Genomic DNA, 8227 nt, shown 5'->3' with positions numbered 1-8227 from the left:
TCCCTTCTCCACAAAGTTCTCCTCGATAATCTCGAGAAGGAACCCCTGATGGATCTCAATCAAATGCAAAGGATCAATTGGAAAACGATGAGGCTATCAACGAAGCTTTGCAAAAGTTAATCGCTCAACAGGTTAGCAAAGGTCTTGAGGCTTTCGCCAGCTAGTTGCCGGTTGCACCACCAACACCAACTCCGAACAATAATACTTTGAAAAACCTAAGTTCTGGGCTCATTAATTCAGGCAGTGGTGGAACTACCAGCGAAACTCGTGATGGCGAGCCAGGTAACACAGTTAATTCTGATTTGCAAAATTTAGTATTAACCTTGCAGAAACAGCTTAAGGAGCAAAGTGATCGCATAGAGCAAATACCTGGTGTACCGCCCGTAATCAAGGGAATAGATATGGATAAATATTCGCAACAACCTTGGAAACCCAGTGCTGCTCCTTTACCGATTCCGAAGAAGTTCAAGATGCCTGACATCCCAAAATATGATGGCATAACTGATCCACGAGACCACGTGACTGCATTAACCACTAGCGTAAAGGGCAACGATTTAACCAAACAGGAAATTGAATCAGTGCTGGTCAAAAAATTTGGTGAAACACTCACTAAGGGAGCACTAACATGGTATTCTGTTTTGCCCAAAAATTCTATAAATTCTTTTGCTGAGCTTGCAGATTCATTTATTAAAGCACACTCGGGAGCTCAAAAAGTCGAAAAAAGAATGGAAGATATTTTTAAAATAAAGCAAGGAGATTCGGAGCTGCTCAGAGAATTCGTAGACAGATTCCACCGGGAACGAATGACGTTGCCACGCGTACCTGATAACTGGGCAGTTATGGCATTCACCAGCAATCTAAATGAGAAATGTTCGGAGGCCACGAGATGACTCAAAGAAAGCCTGCGAGAATTTCCAACCACAACCTGGAATGATGTTTACCACAGATACAGCACAAAGATGCGGATAGAAGAAGATACTATTATCCAGTTTCAAAAAGAAGAGAGAGTAAGTTCAAGACGTGTTGAAACTGAAAAAAGGTCCGGGAAAAACAGATACGAGCCTTACATGGGACCAGCGGGAAAAGACTCACGATCGAAACAGGATAACTCAAGGTACGATCATAGGTCGAGAGATAGAGAATCAGATTCATCTTCAAGGTTCAGAAAAGAGCGGGACACGCGGGAGATACGCGGTGATGATAGAAGCTCTAAGGTGATGATTGGCGGTTACAGTTTCAATGTAAGCATTTCAGAATTAGTAGCGGTATTAAGAAACATGGGTGATAAGGTGCGGTGGCCAAAAGAAATGAGATCAAATCCAAATAGGCGTAACCCTGATCACTGGTGTGAATTTCACAACAATCATGGTCATAAAACGGCAGATTGTAGATTGCTACAAGAGGTGAGGTAGACCATTTATTAAAGAAAGGATATCTTACAGAACTATTTAGCAAAAAAGGTAAGCAAGCGTACATGAAGAACAGGCAGGAGCCCCCTAAACCTCNATCCCAAACTATGATGGCACAACTGATCCACGAGACCACGTGACTGCATTCACCACTAGCGTAAAGGGCAACGATTTAACCAAACAGGAAATTGAATCAGTGCTGGTCAAAAAATTTGGTGAAACACTCACTAAGGGAGCACTAACATGGTATTCTCTTTTGCCCGAAAATTCTATAAATTCTTTTGCTGAGCTTGCAGATTCATTTATTAAAGCACACTCGGGCGCTCAAAAAGTCGAAAAAATAATGGAGGATATTATCAAAATAAAGCAAGGAGATTCGGAGCTGCTCAGAGAATTCGTAGACAGATTCCAGCGGGAACGGATGGCGTTGCCATGCGTACCTGATAACTGGGTAGCTATGGCATTCACCAGCAATCTAAATGAGAAAAGTTCGGAGGCCACGAGATGACTCAAAGAAAGCCTGCGAGAATTTCAGCCACAACCTGGAATGATGTTTACCACAGATACAACACAAAGATGCGGATACAAGAAAAACTCTCACGCACTTCGCAAAAAAGCTGCTCGCTACTGTTTAAAGCAAGGCAATCTTTATCGTAAAATGTTTGGTGGTCCTTTAGCAAGATACCTCGGACCTTCTCAAACAGATTATGTGATGAGAGAAATACACGAGGGACAATGTGGAATTCATGCGGGAGGAAGATCTTTAGTGAAAACCATGATTAGAGCAGGCTATTATTGGCCCAAAATGGAAGAAGAAGCGGAAAACTTTGTAGTTAAATATGACAAGTACCAAAGATACAGTAACAATATGCATAAACCCGCGGAATTGTTACATCCAGTCATTGCACCGTGACCTTTTATGAAGTGGGGGATGGATATCGTGGGTCCACTACCACAAGCAAAGGGCAAGGTAAGATTTTTTCTAGTACTCACTGATTACTTTACTAAGTGGGTAGAAGCAGGTGCTTTTAAACAGGTACGAGAAAAAGAGGTCAGAGATTTTATTTGACGAAATATCATATGCCGATTCGGCGTACCAAAGGGAATCGTATGTGACAACGGCCCACAATTTATAGGCGCGCAAATCATGGAGTTTTTTCAAAGTTGGCAAAACAAAAGGATTACCTCAACACCTTATCATCCGGTGGGTAATGGACAAGCTGAATTGTCGAATAAAGTCATTATCAACAATATGAAGAAACGATTGGAGGAATCTAAAGGCAATTGGCCAGAGGTGTTACCTGGTGTTTTATGGGCTCATCGCACAACAGCAAAAATAAGTACGGGAGAAACACCATTTTCACTGGTATATGGAGCTGAAGCCTTGATCCCAGTCGAGATAGGGGAGCCGAGCACGAGATATACACAAGCAACTGAGGAATCCAATGAAGAAGAAATGCGAATAAACTTAGATTTACTTGAGGAAAGGAGGGAAGCTGCGTTAATAAGAATGGCAGCACAAAAACAGGCTATGGAACGATATTATAATCGGAAAGCTCGCCTTAGATACTTCAAGATTGGGGACTTCGTACTCAAAAAGGTTTTTCAATCCACGAGAGCGGCTAACACGGGAAAGTTAAGTCCAACTTGGGAAGGACCTTATAAGATTCACGGTATTGCAAGGAAAGGGAGCATACGAGCTGGAAATAATGGATGGTAAGATTTTACCTTCACATTGGAATGTCGTTCATCTGAAGAGATATTACTTCTAAGGAAAAGAAGTATCCACGAGCAGGTACCCTCATTTTTGAATTTTATTTTTTGAATTATTAAAATTTTACTAACGATTTTAGATGATAGGCAAAAAGCTAACTCGTACCTAATGATGAGTCACGACCTGCAAGACATGCGAAAAAATATAAATTCCCGGTCTAGGGTTACAATTTATTCTGATAGAAATTCAAACGGGTTTAGCAGTCTTCATCTATAATCGCACCTCCGAGTCCCGTATATTTTTTCCTTTTTAGGAAAAGGACCAAATAAGAGGAGTAAACAAGTGCTCGAGATTTCATACTTCAAAGCTCAGACACTTGGGGGACTATATAATACACGGCATACGTATAAAGAAGGAAAAGAAGACTAAGAAGATAGTCGAAAGTACAATTCAAAGCCTCAAAGTCTACTCATCGAATGAGTCAAGTTCAGAGCAAAGTTACGAGCCAAATAACACAAAGCCATTCGAAAAACCTTGTAGATTTCAAAAATTAGGTTAAAGGCAATGTATAGAAGCAGGTTGTAAAGGAAAACCTTGAGTTTTATTTTCTCTTTTAAAATCTGTTGTAAAAGAAAACAGTTACGACAAAAGTTATAGAAGTTACTTAAACACATGTAAGATGTTATTTGAACTTGACAAAGTTTAAATGAAACTTTATCAAAGTTATTTCAAGAAACATGTGTGTTCCTATTTCTTTTATCGTATATTTACACAATTATGAAGTTGAGACGTCTTCTTCATTAAGTGTCGAAAATAAAAAGGGCCCTCTTTTATAAAAATCATGTGTGATTTAAACATCCACGAAGTTAATAAAGCATTTCATGAAACAAAAATGCAAAAAAGGGTAAAACATAAACCCACGAATTAATTAACAAGTCCATAAGTATAAAGGCAAAGTCGAGCAAAACAAAAGTTTAAAATAACTAAGTTTAAGCAGAAAAACTTCTTAAATATTAAAAAATTTAGGCTAAGTATGAACTTAGTCATCAATTACGTGTCATTTATACAAAAAATGCCCCGAAAAGGTCTGGGTACTTATTGATCGCTGCCAACTCGATGCTACACCAAGGTAGGAAGAGCGGGTCGCAATAGCTTTTACCCGAATAGAGGTCGGGATTGATTTCCTCAGGGAGCTAGTAGTGGAGTTGGATTTTCTGTCTAGTCTAGAGATGCGTTTGTACTCATAATGTCAGTTCAAACATTCTTGGTTTTTGATTTTATAACTACTATGATAAAATTAATGATTAACGCTAAATTATGCTACTAAAATATTGCTAAGTTGTATCTAATGGGAAGAAAGGCACTAGGGTCGTGACACTACCTAGGTGGCTAATTGACGGGTAGATGTTACTAAGGATAGATTGACATATTTGGGGCTTATGCTATAACCGTTGCACAATTGTACCCACTCTCGCACCTCTCAGTAGAGAGAGTGATTTTGCCCAATTGACTCTCTCGAGACCAATTGGGTAGGCCAATAAGATCGAGCAACTAGGGCTCAAGTAGGGGATTACTCTCTCGAGATTTAACCCGTTAATTTGGACTATCATTTCTCATGAGTCCATCCCAATTCCTTATTGGGTCAATTTTGGGGTCATAAACTCTCTTTCTCAAGAAGAGTCAAACCCACAAAGCTTGAATCAGTGTTTGCAACCACCAATTCTTAAGTAAAAACATAAAATCAACCCAAATAACAAACACCCATAATCAATCTAACCCTAGATGGCAACACCCATCAATTACCCACACTAGGGTTGAGCCACAACCCTAGCTAATGGGTTTAGCTACTCATGCATGAAAGAGAAAATGAAGGAATAGATGAAGGACTAAGCATATTAATTAATTACTAAAAAGAAATCACAAGAATCTATGGTAAAATTAAAGCTAAAGTGCCAAAAATGGCTACAAAACCGAGTCTCACGAGCGCAGCTCAATTCTTAAGATAACAGATAACCTAAAAATGGTAAAAGTCCTATTTATACTAGGCTGGAAAAACTGGACAAAAATACCCCTGCGGGGTCAGCGCGGGCCGCACAAAAAGGACCGCGGCCGCACTGGCTCTTGGACTTCACATTACTGCTTCTCTGAAGTTGGACTCCGCGGACCGCGTAAAATTGCGGCCGCGGAGGGAGTTGGCGCGGTCTGCACAATAACGATCGCGGACCGCATGGCATTATCTTGGCAAAAATAGTAGCTCTCTGAATCTCTTGACCGCGGACCGCACAAAAGGGCAGTGCGGCCGCGGAGCCCTGATCGCGGACGTGTAAAATGTACCGCGGCCGCGTTGCCCTTGAGCCCAGATTGCCAACTCTCTGAATCTCCTAGTGCGGCCACATGTCCATTTTGTGCGGTCCACACTAGGCCTTCTTCCCTTAGATTTCTTGGTCTTTGATACTTGAGTAGGTTTCACTCCTTTTTGAGCCAATCTTTGACATTTCGTCACTTTGCCGATCAAACCTGCAAACAAGCACAACCTGTGAGCATTTTGGGACTATTTTGTAGCGATTTATAACCAAAGCACAGGCAAGTAGGGGCATATAACATGTTAAAATCCTAACTTATCAACTCCCCCAAACTTAAACCTTTGCTTGTCCTCAAGCAAACAAGATAAGACCCACCCCCTAAAGGATAATCCAAGTAGTTCCAGCTATCCTAATGTAACCTCAACAAGCATCAATTGGGACTAGCAATTGCCCTCAATTCAAATGGATCATTAACAACATTTAAACCTTGAGAACTATGGATCAAGTGTGACACAAGAGCATCAATAATTGACTCATTACATCAAAGAACTCTCTCAATTACTTTGGTCGATGTGGAACCCAAACTCATACATCCTCAACTCTCCCTAAGCAAATCTCAGCTTTTAGAGTATAAGCACACAAAATGAGGTTAATGGGAGTTCACTCGTCTCTCTCAAGGAAAGGTCACAAGTCCGGCTCTAAGTACCATATGCTTGACCCTCATGTAAGTATCCACTAATGCGAGCGTCATCTAACTCAAGATCATATAGGGCTTTTGTGGAGTCAATGTAAAGGCTTTTGGGTAAGGGTAGGATATGTTTTTATTCAACCCTGTTCAATCTTCCCTTAAGCAACTCTTTTGATTCATTTGGCACAATTCACTTGACTATTTGAGTCATTTAACCTCTTCCAAGGGTTTAGAGAGACACATTGTCACTCTTTCTTATGCAATTCAAAATATTTCCCCTTTTTTCTACTTTTTCCACACCCTTTTTTTTCACTTTTGTTTTTCTTGAATCCCTTTTTATTCTTTTTCACATTGGGCTTTCTTTTGTCTTTTTCTTTTCTTTCTTTTTCATTGCCTTCCTTTTCTTTTGCTTTGTACCTTTTACCCCTTCGTTTCCTTTCTTGTCTCTCCCCCCAAACTTAGATTTTGCCATTACTCAAGGGAAGATGTGGGTGCCAAGAGAGGGTAGGATTTAGAATGGGTATAGGCTTGTAGCATTGGTTCTTGAAAGAAGAAGGTCTAAGGCTCAAAAGGGATTAGCTAGGGATTATCTTATTGGTAGGCTATGGAATTGTTCAACTTACCATTTGGATCAAGGAGAGCCTATAATCACTTCTCAAGTCGAATTTCACTCAAAATTTTGCCTCAACAAACATTCAGGGCATGTTCTAGACTATTGACTCGAGACTTGGACTCATAATTCAATTTCTCACCACACACACTCAAGGATTGATAAAGACGTAGAGTCGATGGCCCACCACAACCTTAGGTACGATTGAGCACACAATAGTCCCGAAAGACCACATGATGTTTGTTTGGTCAACACAAGAGTCTCAAGGTTTTGTTTGGTCAACACAAGAGTCTCAAGGTCACTACTTTCACCATCCTAAACACAACCACTTGTCTTTGACCATGGGATCAAAGGCAAAGGTGTTAGGCCCAATTGAAGCTATGCTTGAAGTACCCTTAACTAAAAACTGCTAAAAACAAAAGAAAAATCAAAAACGGACTCAAACCCTTAAGATGGTTGTCACGCCATCCATCATTGGGAAGAGCCACCCGGTTCACACAATACCCCACCCTTGGAAAGAACCGTGACATTAGAAAACCAAGGGCTTACTGAAAGCGCCAAAAACAAGATAAAGAGGCTGCGAGCCTATCTACTAAGCTAAAAATGAAAGTGAAAAATTTGTACGAAAATAGAAAATAGAATGAATATTTACAATAGGGGATTAGAATATACAACGGGGGGTGAATATATACAGAAATGTAACTTTATATACAGACCAAATAGAAGGTAAAAAGTATGATAAAGATACCGAATGTAAAGTTATATACAGCCCAAAATAGAAAATCAACAGAAACATAAACTAAGTCACCTAATATATATAGTCATCCAGAGAAACAAAAAAGTAGGGCGCACCCCCACGAATAAAAGCTGGCATTGTCCCCAATGCCAACTATCAAATAAGCATCAAAAATCATAAAGAAAGGATATAGGAGCTCCCTAGGCTTGGTCTGTCTGCATGGGATCATCAGTGGTCCTCGGGTCCTCTGTATGTGTGGGAACCTCAGACTGGTTCCTGGTCGCCTGCTGCTCAGCTTCGGGGACTGGGGCCTGTTCCTGGACTGGCTGGATATCAGGTGCATCATGTGGCAAACTGGAGGAGACCTCCTATGGGTCTGCCAACTGGATGACAGCATCGACTGCACTAGGGATCTTCCTGTTCTTCCTGGGAAGCCTCTGAGACTGCTCCTGCTCTGGCTCTGCTACTGGTGCTGCTGCTGGGGCTGGATCCCCGAATAGCAAGTCTAGAGGCATCTGGTCCGCCAATAACTTGTCCACATTTGCTCTGAGCTCCTTCACAGACTCCTTGGAAGCCCGTGATTTCCTCATCTCCTTGTGCTCCCGGGCAAGCTGCTTCAAAGCCTTGCCCTGTGACTCCACTGCCTTAGAAAAGGAATCCTGTGTCTTCATCATCTTCTCCTGGTTCTCCAGGATCTTCTTCAGTGTGTCCTCAATAGACTGAGGAATCTAAGCTATCTGTGGTGCAAACTGAGCCTCAATAGTGGA

Source organism: Nicotiana attenuata, unplaced genomic scaffold (genome assembly GCF_001879085.1).
Source record: "Nicotiana attenuata strain UT unplaced genomic scaffold, NIATTr2, whole genome shotgun sequence".
NCBI classification, from domain to species: Eukaryota; Viridiplantae; Streptophyta; class Magnoliopsida; order Solanales; family Solanaceae; genus Nicotiana; species Nicotiana attenuata.
The sequence above is the reverse complement of the archived record's forward strand: the minus strand, read 5'-3'. Positions refer to the sequence as shown.